This window comes from Martes martes (assembly GCF_963455335.1).
Source record: "Martes martes genome assembly, chromosome: 14".
Lineage (NCBI taxonomy): Eukaryota > Metazoa > Chordata > Mammalia > Carnivora > Mustelidae > Martes > Martes martes.
The window spans coordinates 88,467,413-88,482,757 of NC_137902.1; the positions used below are offsets into that span (position 1 = coordinate 88,467,413).

At 46.9% G+C, this 15,345-nt stretch overlaps 1 pseudogene across 1 annotated transcript in view; it reads left to right on the top strand.

The window, feature by feature from the left end:
* The first annotated feature begins 9,672 nt into the window (after positions 1–9,672).
* LOC308355050 (contactin-associated protein-like 3) overlaps positions 9,673–15,345 on the top strand; it is a 141,381-nt pseudogene continuing 135,708 nt past the window's right edge. The window contains exon 1 of the transcript in view: positions 9,673–9,727. The product of the transcript in view is annotated as a contactin-associated protein-like 3 (transcript). The remainder of the gene's footprint in view (positions 9,728–15,345) is intronic.

Sequence of the window (15,345 nt, forward strand, 5' to 3'; positions counted from 1 at the left end):
TGTACTCGAGTTCAAATTACATTCCAGGCTCACTCTGAAAGGGATAGAATTGTTTTCCAGAAAATGTTGGCAAAGTTCTGCTCGGCTGTGAGAAGTCAGTTCTCATGTTCTCTGGCGTGTGAGAGAACACTCTGTCTTTCCCCATAAACACTGAGGGAAGGAAAAGAGGCCCGGGGGGCTTCTGACGCTGAAGGTAATGAAAGGCGCCTTCATACCTCCTTGTTCGGCACCATTAACCTTCCCGGTAATTGAAACACGTGGAAGGGGGAGGGAGTGAGAAGCAGAGCCTGGTCTACTTCCTGGCAGGAACAATTTCTTAAGCCCTACTTCGAGCCACCACTTTTAAATCACACCTTTCTAAATCAGCCACAGCCACCACTTTAAAGAAAAATAAAGACTCTAATGATACAATCATTTCTTTCTTCTGATCTTGCCTATGGATAGAAAGTGTGCCCAGTGCTATACAGATGGGCATTTGTTACATAATTCATGTGACTGATACAGTCCATCATGCTGTAACAGTCCATCATGATGTAACAACAAAAAAGAGTGTGTTAAAGGCAGACCACGTGAGATCCATTTACGATTCAAAGTCGTTTTAAACTGACAGGCCAGAAAAGGATTTCATTCTCCAAATATGAAGCCATTCTCTGGAAATAAGATGTGCAAACCCAGAATGAGATGCAGAGTAATGTCACAGGATAATTACAACACAAATAAAATGAACCCAGTCTTATAAGTGTGCATAAAGAAAGAGTTATCATCTGTTTCATCAGTGACCTGGTACTTTTCATCCACAGGCAAGAGCAGTGTCTGTGTGTGTGTGTGTGTGCGCGTGTGTGTGCGCGTGTGCACGTGCACTGCGGGTCTTTATTAACATTTTCCTATTCCAATTATTCTTTGTGCATACAGGCATGCATTTCAGTGATAAGAGAAGAATATTTAGAAAAGCACTTTAAAAAGTAGTTATCTTTGCAAAAGCTAACATTTCCTATAACTAAAAGGCAAGTCATCAAGCTGGGTTTTCCGTAGTTTCACCAGAAACATGTTGGCCATGAGCCTTTTCGCAGCAAACACTTCTGCCACGTTCCTAATTGGCCATAAGGCAATTTTGCCATAAAAGATAAAATCACAAAAAATGAAAGAGACACATTCATTGAAAAGGACACCACAAAACATGAAAAACCAATAGCAAAATTCAAAACACTTTGCTGTGAAGTGCAAAATATTTGAATACACTTAAAATGTGTGTAGATTCATGGCAACACTGCATAGGACTTATTTGATTTTCTGGATTGTACCTAAACACTTGTCTTTAACGTCTTTCTTCATACTTTTTTTCCCCTTTTTTTGCCTGTCGAGTTGTCTCCTCATTGGGCATCACATTTTTTCCCACTAAAATTCTGTCCTTCATTAAGAGGAGTATCAGTTTCCAAAGACCAGAACACATATTTGTAACTGAGTTCCGTGGCGTGTGTGAAAGTCCTCCACACTGTTGTTTGCTCTTGGCATATTGCGAACGTGTCCATCGACAGACGTTCCAAAGCTCAACGGGCAATGTCGGTTCGGAATCGCGCCACTCCGTGGGCCACTGTGGGGGTTAAGATTTACATGCTGTGACGATGAGAGCAGCATGTCAATGGAGAAATGAAACCAAACTGTCCAACCAAACTGCCATCCGACCATTTTTTTTAGTCCTTTAAATTTTTTATGGCAAAATGGCTTCCCTGCTGGTTGTGCAGCAAAAATGCTTGCTTTGAACACACTTGCAGCCAAGACGTCTGCTACAAAGACGCTTTAAGGAGAAGGTATCAGACACAGTCGAGGCTCACGTCATGTATAGCATTGTCCGCGGGCATTTCAGAGCTCGTTGTTGCAGATAGATTCGATTCGCTTTTCCATCTACCTGAATTATGCGGCTGTTGTTCAAGCTGAATTATAAAAATGTTAAACGTGGCTAACATTTAAATTAAATGAGATGGAAAGAAAGCAAGGTGTCTCAAAGTTCCGGATACAATTGTACGTAGAAATGGGGAGAACATGAAGGTGAAGCCGGATCTGGCGCCCTGGCCCTTGATTCCGCCTTCGGCCGTGAGATTTGCTTTGGTCGGTGGAGGGCTCGCCGAGGTGCTGGCGGAAGGGCTTGGAGCAGACTTGCAACTTCTCCTGCATCTCCTCTTGCTTCCACACCCCATTGTAAGAGGTGCTGGGCTTGTTGGCTGGGCTTGTTGAGGCATCCCAGTTGGGGCCATTCTAGATCGGCCAATGGCCAGCATCTCCAACACCAGCAAGGTGAGACCAGAGCACGTGCTTGAGCCGGCCATGGCCTTGAGCCTGGGGAGCTCAGTCTGGCGGTGTCTCCTGCTGAGGTCTGAGGCTGTTCGACAGCATTACTAGGACAGTAACGAACTGATGAGTGGCTTATGGATGTGACCTCTCATTTGTCAGTCACATTTCTGTCTGCAATCCCCTTAACTGTTATCCTCTTGTTCTTCTACTCCCTCTCCCCCTGCCCAGCCCTAAGCAAGAGCTAGTCTAGTTTCTGTCTCTATAGATTTGTCTTTTCTGAGAAATTCTTATCAATGGGCTTATATAATACGTGGTCCTTGGGGCCGACCTTCACTTAGCATGTTTTCAAGGTTCCTCCAAATACTTCAGTAGTATTTCTTCCCCACTCAACATTTTAATGACTGAAATTCATCCAAATCAATGTCTGTAAGTCTACTAAAGTTACAACTTTTGTATCGACAAAGCTATATTTTCTTTCTTATTTTTTTTTCTGGGATACAATATGCATACCATAAAGTTCACCATTGTAATCATTTTTAGGCATGTAATTCAGGGACATTTCATTCACGATGTTGTGCAAACCTCACCACCACACCTGCCAGAACTTTCTCATCTTCCCCAGCTGAAACTCTGTATGCACGAAACACCGTCTCCCGGTGCTCCCACCCCACAGCCTCTGGTGATCACTAATCTACTTTCTGTCTCTTCACTTGTCTCTGAGAGTGCCCTTAGAGAAGTGGGATCATATCCTGTTTGGTTTCTTGGGACCGGCTTGTTTCACTCAGCACGATGCCTTCAGGGTTTTCGCATGTTGGAACATACATCAGAAGTTCCTTCCCAATAAGGCGAGATAGTATTTAATTGTCTGCATAGACCACATTTCGTTTATCCACTCATGTGTTGACAGGCGTCTGGGTTGTCTTCACCTTTTGGCTCTTGTGAGTAATGCTGCTACAAACATCTGTGCTCAAGTTCGTGTGGGGGCGCGTTTTCTTGTCTCTCGCATGTGGAGCTGGTAGTCGCACTGTTAGAGTCACTCCACATTTACCACTGGAAGAGCCCCCAGACTGTGTCCCAAAGCGGCTGTGCCGGGTTGCGTTCCCCCAGGGGTGGGCGAGGACTCCTAGTTTACTTCTTCACCAATGTTTATTATTATCTCTCCTACTACTACTACTATTATTATTATTATGGTGAGTCTCAGTATTTTTAAATTCGACACAGTTTGGAGCATGCTTTATTGTCAAAATAAGTTTCAAATACAAATTTATCAAAAATGGTAACATTTCATCACCAGTGATTACAACAATATAAATTGCACTTATGAACATCATTTCCTTAAAGCACATTAAACCTTTTAACAACAACAAAAAAGGATAGAATCAATACAATTTCTTGTCCAAGTATCAACCTAAAAGGGAAAAAAAATGCAGCAATGTTCCTGCTTCCTGACTTTCTGAAGAGCAAACTTTCTGATTCTTGATGGCAGGACACAAAACATGGTATAGAGGCACTATCAGGGCCTTCTGGTAGACGTCCCACTGACACCAGAGCCAACTCGATTCTCAACCAAATTTAGAAAGTGTGTTTTATACCTGGAATTGGACGCTCAAGATGTCATTATTACTCATCTTACTCTGTAATAAAACCAAGACTTCACACTGCCCACATTTTCTTTTCTTTCTTCAATTTTTTTAACATTAAAAATATTTTATTTATTTATTTGGGAGGGAGAGAGAGATAATGAGGGACCATGAGAGGGGCAGGTCAGAGGGAGAAGCAGACATCCCGCTGAGCAGGAAGCCCCATGTGGGACTCGATCCTGGGACTCGATCCCGACCTGAGCTGAAGGCAGTCGCTCAATGGACTGAGCCACCCAGGAGCCTTTTTTTTTTTCTTTACATTTTCTTAACTTGTTTGTGCTGACCATGATTTAGAGATTAGGTATGTGCTTCTGAAAAAGAGTTTCTTAGCTTTTCACCATTAAGCCTAACAATTTCAACAGCTAAACTCATAAAAATGTTTAACTCCCTTTTGGGTTCTACTCAAACTCTTCTCAAACTGCAGTATATTAACTGGCATTTGTTTTTGCCCTAAAAGCTCATTTAACAAACGAATCTCTCAACCCAAATGGATTTATTTATTTATTTATTTTCGCTTTCCATATTGAAACAGGTACAATTTAGAGTTTGAATGTATAAAATTGTATTTCAAAATCGTGCCCGTTCCAGTAGGAGGACTCTAAAAATTCTTATGCCAAGCTCAGATGTTGATTTTAATCTTATAGTGGAAAAATAAAAAAAAAAAATTAGGGAGGGCACGGATTGCATGGAGCACTGGGTGTGGTAAGAAACAAACAAACAAACAAACAATGAATACTGTTACGCTGAAAAGAAATAAAAAAAGAAAAAACTTTTTAGATACATCCCATGCTGCCTCCTTCCTCCTGGCCCCAAAGAAGTGAGGAAAAAAATCAGAGGTATCTTTCGTGACTTCTATAGAATTAGAAATGTGGTTGCAAAGGTAGAAAGAGATCTCTGTAATTTTTTTTTTTTTTAAAGAAGAAGAGACTGTTTGTAGAAACTCATGTCGTTGACTCCATGAATGCCTCTGCCAGTGGGTTGTGATTGGAGGAAATCCTAGCATCTGCCTTCTTTCCCCAAGGGTGCGCTTTGGCTTTTGCCGTCCCTCAGCATGTGAAGGATTGGTGCTGGGGAAGGTAGTGCTTGAACTGGGGGAGTGCGGGCCGCCTGACTCTGGGCGCCATCTTAATTTTAAGCTTCTCTGATTCCACCCAAGCATCAAGGAAACTGTGGGATGATCTGGGAGTAATCATGTGGAATGTTTCCTCACACACTTTGGGGAATACCACGCAGTATTGTTTTTATACTCCAAGTTCTTCGTGGGGGCTTATTGTAGGCTGTCTTAGACACCAGTGGTCATCACAAAAGGTCCTACTGGGTTGAAGGAGACTGAATTTGTAAGAAGTATGAAGTTGACCACTCTTGTAGCTGAGATTTATGTAATCAGATGCATTTGGCTGTTAAAACCTCAGCCTTCCAAGGACTAATTACAGGGAACACAGCTCATCAGAGAGAACCTGGAAAGATACTGTGCAGTGTGCCCTATATCACACGTGGGACATTTATTCTCGCTGGGGTCTGTCTCTCGATAATTGTTCTTTAGGATTTGTTGCTCAGGAGCTTATGGGAAAAATTACTCCTAACAGAAATACTATTATATTTTGTTCACAGTATTCTAACTTTCAGAGGATTTAATGACAAATCTGTTCTCACTATGAGGGTAAAGTTAAATGTATTTCTAGACTTAAATAAAACATGCAGAAATAAGAATTTATAGGGAAGAAATTGCTGAATGAAGAGAGGAATGAATGGCATCATGTTTCAGTCTGCGGACAGCCTTCAGAAGAATCTACACTGTGATGGGCAAATTGGTCATTCCTCCGCTCAGGGACAGAGGGGACCCAGGTGTGCAGGGAGGACAGAGGACATTGGCAGGAAATACTAGGGGCTCGGTTTCCCTTGGAGTATTTCCATAGACAGCCTGTGTGCAGTGACATACACGAGCGTCTACACCCCTCTGAACGTGAGCAGTCATTTCTTGTCTTCTGTTGTGACTCATGCTGAGATTAAGTTCTCTTTTGTGTTTGGTACAAACTCTGACGGCCGCACACACACACAGTCTGGGGGTCTGAATCATCAGCTCTAGCAATGTGCCAGATTCTGTCTCCACATTTTTTTTTCATCTTTCCTACTTAAAATAGCAAAGAGCTACGGAGAAGGGTCAGGGAATGGAGTGCATTAGCTCCCGGTTGTTGGTGGTCCCCGGGCTGGCGTACCCTCTCCTCCCAGCCCAGAGCTCCCAGTGACATGCCCACCTGATCAGTGCCCTCCAGACAGGCACAGGATGTTAAGCTTCAACACACATTTTCTCCTTTAGTGCTTGGAGCTGTCCTCCATGGAGAGGACCTTATGGAACAGACCGGGAGGCTGAGGCTCCCAGGTGTTGAGCAGCTGACAGAGGCCCAAGGCTGTTGCCGGCTGTCAAGGCGTCTCTGCAGCTGGTCCACACTGCGGGCTCCAGACTTCTGCGGGGGCTTCAAACCCGCGATTCCCTCATGGCTCTAGGTCAGGCTGTGGTTCCCACGACATAAACCAAACAACCGAAAAATAAGCTACTTAGTCTCCTCCTGGAGGACACAGCTGGAGAGGGAGGAATGGACGCGCCACACGGGTCACCTGCTCACAGGGCTCTGCTCTGGGCACTGCTCACCCTGGCTGCCCTTGTCCTGGGAGGTCATGCCGTGACCCCAGTGCTGATGTCCAGTCTGGCATTCTTTTATTTTTTTTAAGATTTTATTTATTTATTTGACAGAGAGAGAGAGAGCACAAGCAGAGGGAGTGGCAGAGGGAGAGGGAGAAGCAGACTTTCTGCTGAGCAGGGATCCCCACTTAGGACCCGATCCTAGGATTCTGGGATCATGACCTGAGACCAACGCAGACACTTAACCAACTGAGCTACCCAGGTGCCCAGGTCCAGCATCCTTTTAAAAAGAAAACCACAAGCCCCAAATGGAGTCATTTATGCTAGACCAAGCCACCAAACTGGGGCTTAATACCTAACCTAATCAAAGTTTCAACCTCCCCCAGAAATATAGTCTTAACTGATCAATCCAGGCTTCTCTGGTCAGCATCATCAATGTATAAAGGTAACCTGTCACATGGGTCCTCTCCAACCCCCAAAGCAAGATGAAGTAATCCACCCAGTAAGACCCCTTTTTCCTAAAGGAAGATGATCCTACCCCAAATAATCCTTTTTTTTTCCTTTTTCTGTTTATGACTCCCTCGTCCTTAAGAAACCTTTACCGTTCTAGACCCCTTTGGAATTCCCCTCTGTTTGCTAGATGGGATGTTGCTGGATTCCTGAATCAATTAATAAAGTCAAATAGACTTTAAAATTTACTCAGTTGAATTTTTGTTAACAGCTCAATGCCGTGCTCTGCAGGGGGGAGGCCACCCGGGGGTCTCACTCCCCCCTGTTGCTGGGTCTCATCGGACTTGTAAAAACCCATCCTAATCCCCGCGCAAGTAATTTACCACCACTGTCCTTTTTGGCTTTATTGGTTTCAGTTACTGAGGTGCTGACCAAGGCATTCTAAATGGGTTTCCTGTGAACCACTGAGTACAGTTTGTTTTTTTTTTAATTTAATTTTATTTTTTCAGTGTTCCAAATGAGTATAGTTTTCACAGGGTGACAACTTCTCCGTTGCGGAGACACTGTCTCTGTGTGAAGGTGTTCTCAGAGTTCAGTGAACCTGGCTTCCAATCCTGGCTTGCTGTGTGACTCTGGGCACACCCCTAACCCTCTCTAAGGCCCAGCCTATCTGTCAACAGGGCTTAGTATTTACTTCAGAGGAATGTTGTGACCATTTATTTAGGCTAAGGATACACACACTTACAGTGCTTCATTTATCGGTCATTTAAAAAAAGTATTAGACCCTTAATGTAAATCGTTAATTTATATTTGTTTTACAAAATTAGAAATAAAATGTCCCAGTCCCAGGACTCCTGGCAGGCCCGGGGGGAAGTGTCTGATGAACGAAAGAAGGTCATTGCAATGCTTCTGGTTTTTTTGCAAGGTTCTAAACACACCTTCTGAACAGGTTTTGTTGTCACTGCCTTTTGCTGGGGTCGGGGGAGGGGAGAGTGTCCTGATTCCCAGGGGCCAAGTGAGGGTGGAGGAAGCCATGAAGTCGAGATCAGAATCTCTGTATTTGGTCTAATTCTCAGTCCTTCCAGCTGTTAATACTATGACTTTGGCAAAGCTATTTAAATTTTCCATTTCTGGTTTTGTCCGCCCCACCTCCCAGGCAAAATAACCATAAAAACACCTTTCTGCTTGCTGCGCTCTCAGGCAAGTGGGGGTCTGCTAAAGGTTAAAGTTCCTTCCATATTCCGGTCACTTTGGGCGGCATAAGGATGCCTGGAGCCTGTTTCCCCATCTCAGCACATTTGTCACGAGTCTGATCAGTTTTAGGACGGTATTGATCTGATGTCGCGCTCCTAACTCCTGGATTTACACCTGCTAGGGGTCCTTTCAGGGAGGAGACAGGCCACTAAGTTGCCAACTGAGTTCCAGGTCACAGGTCTTGAAACGCTTCTCCCTCCATGGTCTTCTGGTTTTTATCTTTATGCTGTGAAGCCCCCACCCCCGTTGATATGCTTTTCCTTTAATACGCCATCATTAAAAAAGTATGCTCTTTGGGGAACTGTTACGAGAGAATCTGAGTGGAAAGCAACGCACGTACAGTAGACACGCGTTGTTTCAAACGCTTTCATTCTTCAATTAAATCTATTCAGTGCACCTGCTCGGTGTAAGGTCAGCTCGGCATGGCATTTGGAACAACATTCCTTCTGCCAAGGTGCAGTTTGTGGTTTTATCTGTCGGTGGGCTTAGCCCTCAAATCTCCAAGCAGGGCTGTCCATAGTAAAATGCTGACCCGTAGCTCAAGTGGGGGAGGGTTTAAAATAAAAATTAAAAAAATATATATATATACACATATGTGTGTATATATATATATATATATATATATATATAATTTTCCGGCCTTATTGAGCTACAAGTGGACACAGATCACCGCCAAAGTTTACAATGTCCATCACGGACTGGCCTGCCTACGGAGGTCACGAGGTGTTTTTGCGTGAATCATTAAATGAGTTCAGAAGGCAAGAAGTCTCCTTTACAAGAGTTTTCCATTCACGTAAACGTCGTCTTCCAACCCGGTTAGCTGTTTCTCTCCCCGCCTCGCCTTTCCCACCAGGGACACCCGCACGCGGCACAGGCGCACCCGCGCACCCATCCCCAAGCCTCAGGAGACCCTTTCCTGGCGCCGGGGTGGACGCTCCTTGGACTGCGGCGGGCCAGGCCGGGCCGCACGGTCGGTGGGAGCCCCTCGCATGAGCGAGCCGGGCTGGCAGCGGGGGCAGCGGGGGCAGCGGGGGCAGCGGGGCCCCGGGGTCCCCAGCGCAGCGCGGGCGTCAGGCAGGCCGGGGTCCGTGCGCACTTCCGCCCGCTGCCGCCAGGGGCACCCGGGGCCTTGCGGGGCCGCAGCGTGGGCACTGGGCGGGAGGGGGTGGGTGTGGCCGCAGAGCGCGCGGGCCGGCAGAGGCAGGGCGCGCGGGCCGGCAGAGGCAGGGCGCGCGGGCCGGCAGAGGCAGGGCGCGCGGGCCGGCAGAGGCAGGGCGCGCGGGCCGGCAGAGGCAGGGCGCGCGGGCCGGCAGTTGCGGGCGGGCCCACCGGAGCCGCCGGACGCCGCGGGCGCAGGGGCGCGAGGCCATGGAGCCGGGCGCGGCGGCCTTCCTCGGGATGCTCTTTGTCTGGGCGGCGCGGCCCTGGAGCCCGGCGGCGGCGAGGGAAGCTCGTGAGTACGCCCGTGCTCCGGGAACTTGCCCGACTCTTGGGATTCGTGCTCCCCTGAGCGCGCGGGTTTGCAGAGGCACCGCTGCGGGGTGCGGGGAAGGGGCGTCCCGAGGCAGCGCGCCGCGTCCCAGAGCCCGCAGCGGGGCTCGCCGGGCTTTTCCCTCCCGCCAAGTCGCCAGCGCAGCGAACCGGGTATTTGCGGTGTCCCTGTGGGGAGCGGAGTCTTTCGGGGACAGCCCAAGTTCTGGTGGAGCCCAGGGTCCGCTCGAGAACAGGCGGGGGGGCCGGCGCCCGGGGGGGCCAGGCCGGCGGGGCCGTGTCTCTCGGGAGCCGGAGGTGCGCAGCCCGCCCCGGACCGGCCCCGCAGCTCGGGAAGGCCGGACCCCCTGCGCCCCCGGGAGCGCAGCCTGCCCTTTGCGCTCGCGTCAGGTCCGGCTCCGCGCGGTGGTGGGTGCGGGGTTCGTCGAGGCCAGAGCCTGCGGGCGCCGGGCGAGCTCGGGCTGACCCGTCCAAAGACGCCGCTGCGCGTCCAGAGGCTCGGCCCTCCCGGGATTTCACTCTGAACATCAGGAAAAGTTGGAAGACCGCTGCTCAGACTGAACTCGCCATCCGAGGCTTTTCTTCCCTTAAGGGGTTTTAAGAAAGTCCCTCCTGTCTTCTCTCCTGGCTCCTATTCAAGAAAAATAAAATAAAATAAAATAAAATAAAATAAAATAAAATAAAATAAAATAAAACCAAACCAGATCAGGCGTAGGGCTCAGGTCAAGCTGGTGTGCGTTTCCAGAAAGGGCTAGCGGGTTCGTTCGGAAACTGACCTTGCTTTGGGGGTGTCCGGATTCAGCCCTTGCAGGGCCGCCGGACTCTGCCCTCACCGGGAAGTTGGCTAAAGTGAAAAAGCTTTGCACCTGAAGTCACTGTCCCACTCCTTCGTCCGTGGATGCGGGAGGGCGTGATGATTGTCTGGTATCGTCATCTAGTATTAGCTCATTTAATGCCATATCGGGTATGAGTCACTCCTCAAAATGAGCCTTAATCTCTTTTCAGCAAATACTGCCCCGTGTTTCAGACGTAATTTTAATTTAGCTTGTTACGACAACTGCTCTGATTTAATTAAAATGGGGGCATTTAGGTAAAATCAGATCCTCAGATCCTGCAATAGAGCTCTTTTCATTTTGCTAAAAAATTAAAAATGACCACTGCTAACGATTCGTTGATATCAGTAAATTGTAGGATGATTCACATCCTACTCTGAGGTACCATTAAAAAGTCACTGGCAGTCACTCCTACTTAAAGGAAAAGATTCTTCAAAAATCCTTCCTGTGAGGGAGAACAGAGTGCCGTGTTGACTTTCTCATCTCTGTGGTGCTGATTACAGCGTATTGGCAAGATCGGTTGTTGTGGTATTTATTTTCACTTAGTGTTTTACTCCCTGAAGCCCACAGAGGTATCAGGCTCTTTGACACTGAACATCCTTCTTCGGAATCCTGTGCTCTGGGATGTTCTGTGTTTGAATATCCGTGCAGACACTTGGGTCAGACGGGCTGGGTGTCCAGGCTCAGCCCCTCTGGGTCTCGGGCTGACTCCAGGTGCTGATGCTAGTCTGTGCTTTTCAGCCTGTGTGTTTAGGTATATTTAGTACTCTTATGAAAAGTTCAGTAAATTCAAGAGCTCATGTACATTTGCAATGGAAGGATGTTTTAGACACTCAGGTTAAAGTCTTTGATCAGATCGCCACACAGATGACACCTTCACACATGGAGTATATGTTTAAATGACTTTGCAGATTTAAAGATTCATAGAGGCCATGCAGATGGCCTTTGATAATTTCTCAGTAATCTCATCTGGCCACATCATCTGTAGCAGTAGAAATAAATGGTCAATGAATCTCATGTCTAGATTTGCTAGTTTGACCAAATCAGTGTTTTTTTTTTTTTAACTCCTGCGTATTTGGGGCGTGTGTGTTGTAATGTGTGTACAAGCAAAATATGTCAGCACATATTTGCAATCCGTTATTACTAAGTCAAGGTAGAGGGGTCTTTTTTGTTCTGCCCCAACATTTGAGAAATTCTTGCGGAGTTTGCCGGCAGCGTGGGATTTAAGGTACAAACAAGAAATCATGAACATGAATATTGCTGAAGTCTTTTGTTGGCTATCCTCCTTGCCACCCCCCACCCTGCCCCGTTTTAGTGTTTTCAAAACTCAAATAATCCTTTCAGATAGAACTTTAAAATGAACAAACATGAAATATTCTTGAGCACTAGCTAGAAATTAGAGTTGTATATGAGTAAAAAAAGACAAAGGTCTTTGCCCACGTAGACCCAAAGACAGAGTTACTCTCTTTAGAGCAAGTTGTCAGTAGTAAAGCAGCCAGCCAGGGATCAGCCTCGGCAAGGTTCCGGCCTAACAGGTCCTCTCAAGGAACAGGACTTGTTTGAAAGATTTGACATCTCAGAGATTACACATGTGCGGTACGAACATTTCTAATCAGTGGGAAATTTCATATCAGGAAGATGATACACGGGAGGGAAAATTTTTCTAAATAGCCATGATCGTGGGCTTGTTTTGTTGCTCTGTATTCTCTGTCTTTTTGAAGATAAAACAAGGTGCATTCTGCAAAACAGGGCTTAGGACCTATTTTTTTTAAAATGTGAACATCTCCCTGGTCTGCCTTCTAAAACTCTCTATCCTGAGTCAAGATGAGAGTGTTCTAATACGGATCTGTCCTCTTAAATAACTCAAGAGGGAAGTTAGGATATAGATTCCAAGTTAGAGCCCTGCTTTCTGGAAGTTGCTCTGTAGGCTGTTGTTGGCTCCTTTACTTCCTACCAAGAGCCACAAATGGAAGAAGGTGATAGCTCCTTGCTTTAGAATTACGCTGGTGAGCCCACGATTCCTTTATGAATTCCAAGACCCTTTGGGAGGGAGAAGAGATATAATCTGAGTATGAAAACATCAACATTTTGGTTGTTGTTAACCAGTTTCCCAGATTGTGCATCGCTCTGAAGGGTCATGTGTACCCCCTCCCACTTGGGAACAACAGAATTGGAAGGTAATTCACAGCTGAATTATTTTCCCCATGTAAGTAAAGTATAAGCTAGGGCTGACAGCTGCTGCCCCCTTTCCATCTCCACCAGAAAAGGACCCAAGCGTATGTGAGAAATTTCAGTCATTGATGGTGATTATTTGACACAAGTGATGACATTTTTACAGATCCAAGATTCCGTTTAGTGAGCATGACTGACTTGTTTTCACTTTGTTAAAGCTCAGTGCTTGTAATTTTCTCTAGAAGCTTCCTCGTGAATCCTTCCTTTCCAAAGTGCCCTTCTTGTTGCAAGAAAGAAAGATATATTTCTGGTCCACTACAGGTGGGGCCCCCACTTCTGTTCTCGGACTGATCATCTGAATTTGTTTTCATATACTGACACCTGTCCTCTTCCCCAGTAAATCCCTGCATACATAGGAGAGATGTCTGACCATGACTGGGGTGTGGACCAAGCCCGTTTTAACAGCAGCCGCGAGAAACCGAACCGTGGTCTCCACGGGCCTCGTAGGGCTGCCGCCTCGGCTGGAAGATTTGTACGGAGTCGAGCCCTTCCTTTGTCGAGCCTCGGCTTCTGTACGTGCGGAAGCTGTACTGTGTCTTCTCTGACGCAGGTGCATGAATATAATCCTGTAATAGAAATGATCACACAGTATTATCCCTTTAAAATGTAAATAACGTGCCCGGTTTGGTATAGTATCGAGGCCCTTGTAGTCTTTGAACCACCCTAACCTGGTGACACGATGAGCCTTAGTAATCTGGAATAAAATATACGCCTGCGGAACCTGGTAACTGGACATAATTCTGTAACTACTAAGAGGAATAAAATCACAAGCATGTGTTTATTTTATAGAGAGAGTGAGCAGGCACACGTGTGGGAGGGGCAGAGAGAGAACAAAGAATCCCACGCAGACCCCCCTTCAACACAGAGCAACCCCGCGTGGGCGGGGCTCGATCCACGGCCCTGAGATCACGACCTGAGCCAAAATCAAGAGTTGGTCGCTGGACTGGCTGCGCCACCTGGGAGCCCCATGAGCGCTCATTTAAGTAAACGTATTTGTCACGTGTCTCTTCTCGAGGGTTTTGTTTCTCAGGAGGCTTGTTCTTTCAGCCGACATGGATTCTTGTAATTATTTGCTAAGTGTCATCAAAATTCTTTGTTACTGTCTGAGCGTCCGCGATCTCCGGGCAGGCCGAGAGGGTAAGAGGCTCCATAGGGTCTGTCAAGGCGTTTCGTCTTGACCCGTGTGGGCTAGACTCCTTCTGGGGTTTTCACTGGTTCTGGCCTCTCTTTGCCTCAGTAGCCTGCTCTGTGTTTGTCTGGAGGGAGCCCAGGCCTCCGTGTTCATCAGCTGCGGCAGGAAGGGAGCCTGTCAGAGGGGCGCCCCTGGAGCGGTGAATGTGGGGTCCGCTCCTGCCGCCGTGAAGCGTGTTGGGCAAAATGAGGCCGGGATAGATGGGTGCGAGCTGTAGCGAGCAGCGGCGTTCAGACAGTCCGGAGAGAGCCTGCGACAAACCAGTAAACAGACCCGTATTTATAGCGTTTGAATGCACTTCCCAGAAATACTGAGGTGGTGAGGATGCTTTTGGGAACACGGAGAAAACAAACCAAAAACGCACACAGTCTGAGGCGATCCTCAGCACAGCGTGGTGGGCAACAGCAGAGCCCGCTCTTCCAGTTCTGGGAGACCCTTCGCAGGACAGACGGAGTGACCCGAAGATACGTCATCAGGGACCCTCCCAGGCCTGGAAGGAGGTTTTGGGGAGAGGACTGGCGGTCATGAAAATCTGCTTTTTCAAGTTGATTTTGGGGGGAAAAACCCCAAATCATTCAACAATACTTCATAAAGGACCTATTCACTAACAGAAACCTCTCAATGAACTGAGCAAATTTCAAGTTGAATTTCCCCCCTTAAATCAAAATTAGTCTTTGACTATAAAAGTATAAAATAGTTCCAACAATTTGGAAGTAGCAGAGCCAAGGGCCTCTCCCCACCAACTTCCTAGAGCCTTGAAGGCTCGGCTTCAACATACAAAGTGCTTCAGAGTGACCTCTGCAGGATCCCACTCCCCCGGCCCCCCGTGGCCACTGCCGTGCTGCTGCTTTCGGCACGGGCTGGTTCGTGTTGAATAACTTTTAAAGACTGAATTATTTATGTTAGCCTATTTATGAGAGGCATTAGACCATCCAAACAGACATACTCGTTATTCCTCATTTGAATTCTATGGCATAGGACGACATGCTTTAAAGATGTCTTTTATCACGTGTTGTGAAAAATTATACACAACTTGTAAATACTGTGGAAAGAGAGGACGACAGCATGACCTTTGTACCTTCCCTCGGAGCATTGTTCCATAGGCCCCCACGATTGTCTAATTCTTCCGAATAAGGCAGCGTGACGACTGGGTCATTTCCTGTTTGATCAGAGCTTAGACACTAAGACAGTACATGTTACACTGATTTATTTTCAGATACACGTGGTAACTATGAAGGTTTATTGCCCTGTCGCACTGCTGTAGGACAAGAAATGGTGTCATGTATCTCATCTGGGTGGGGTCTTTTACTACTGTTGAGTACT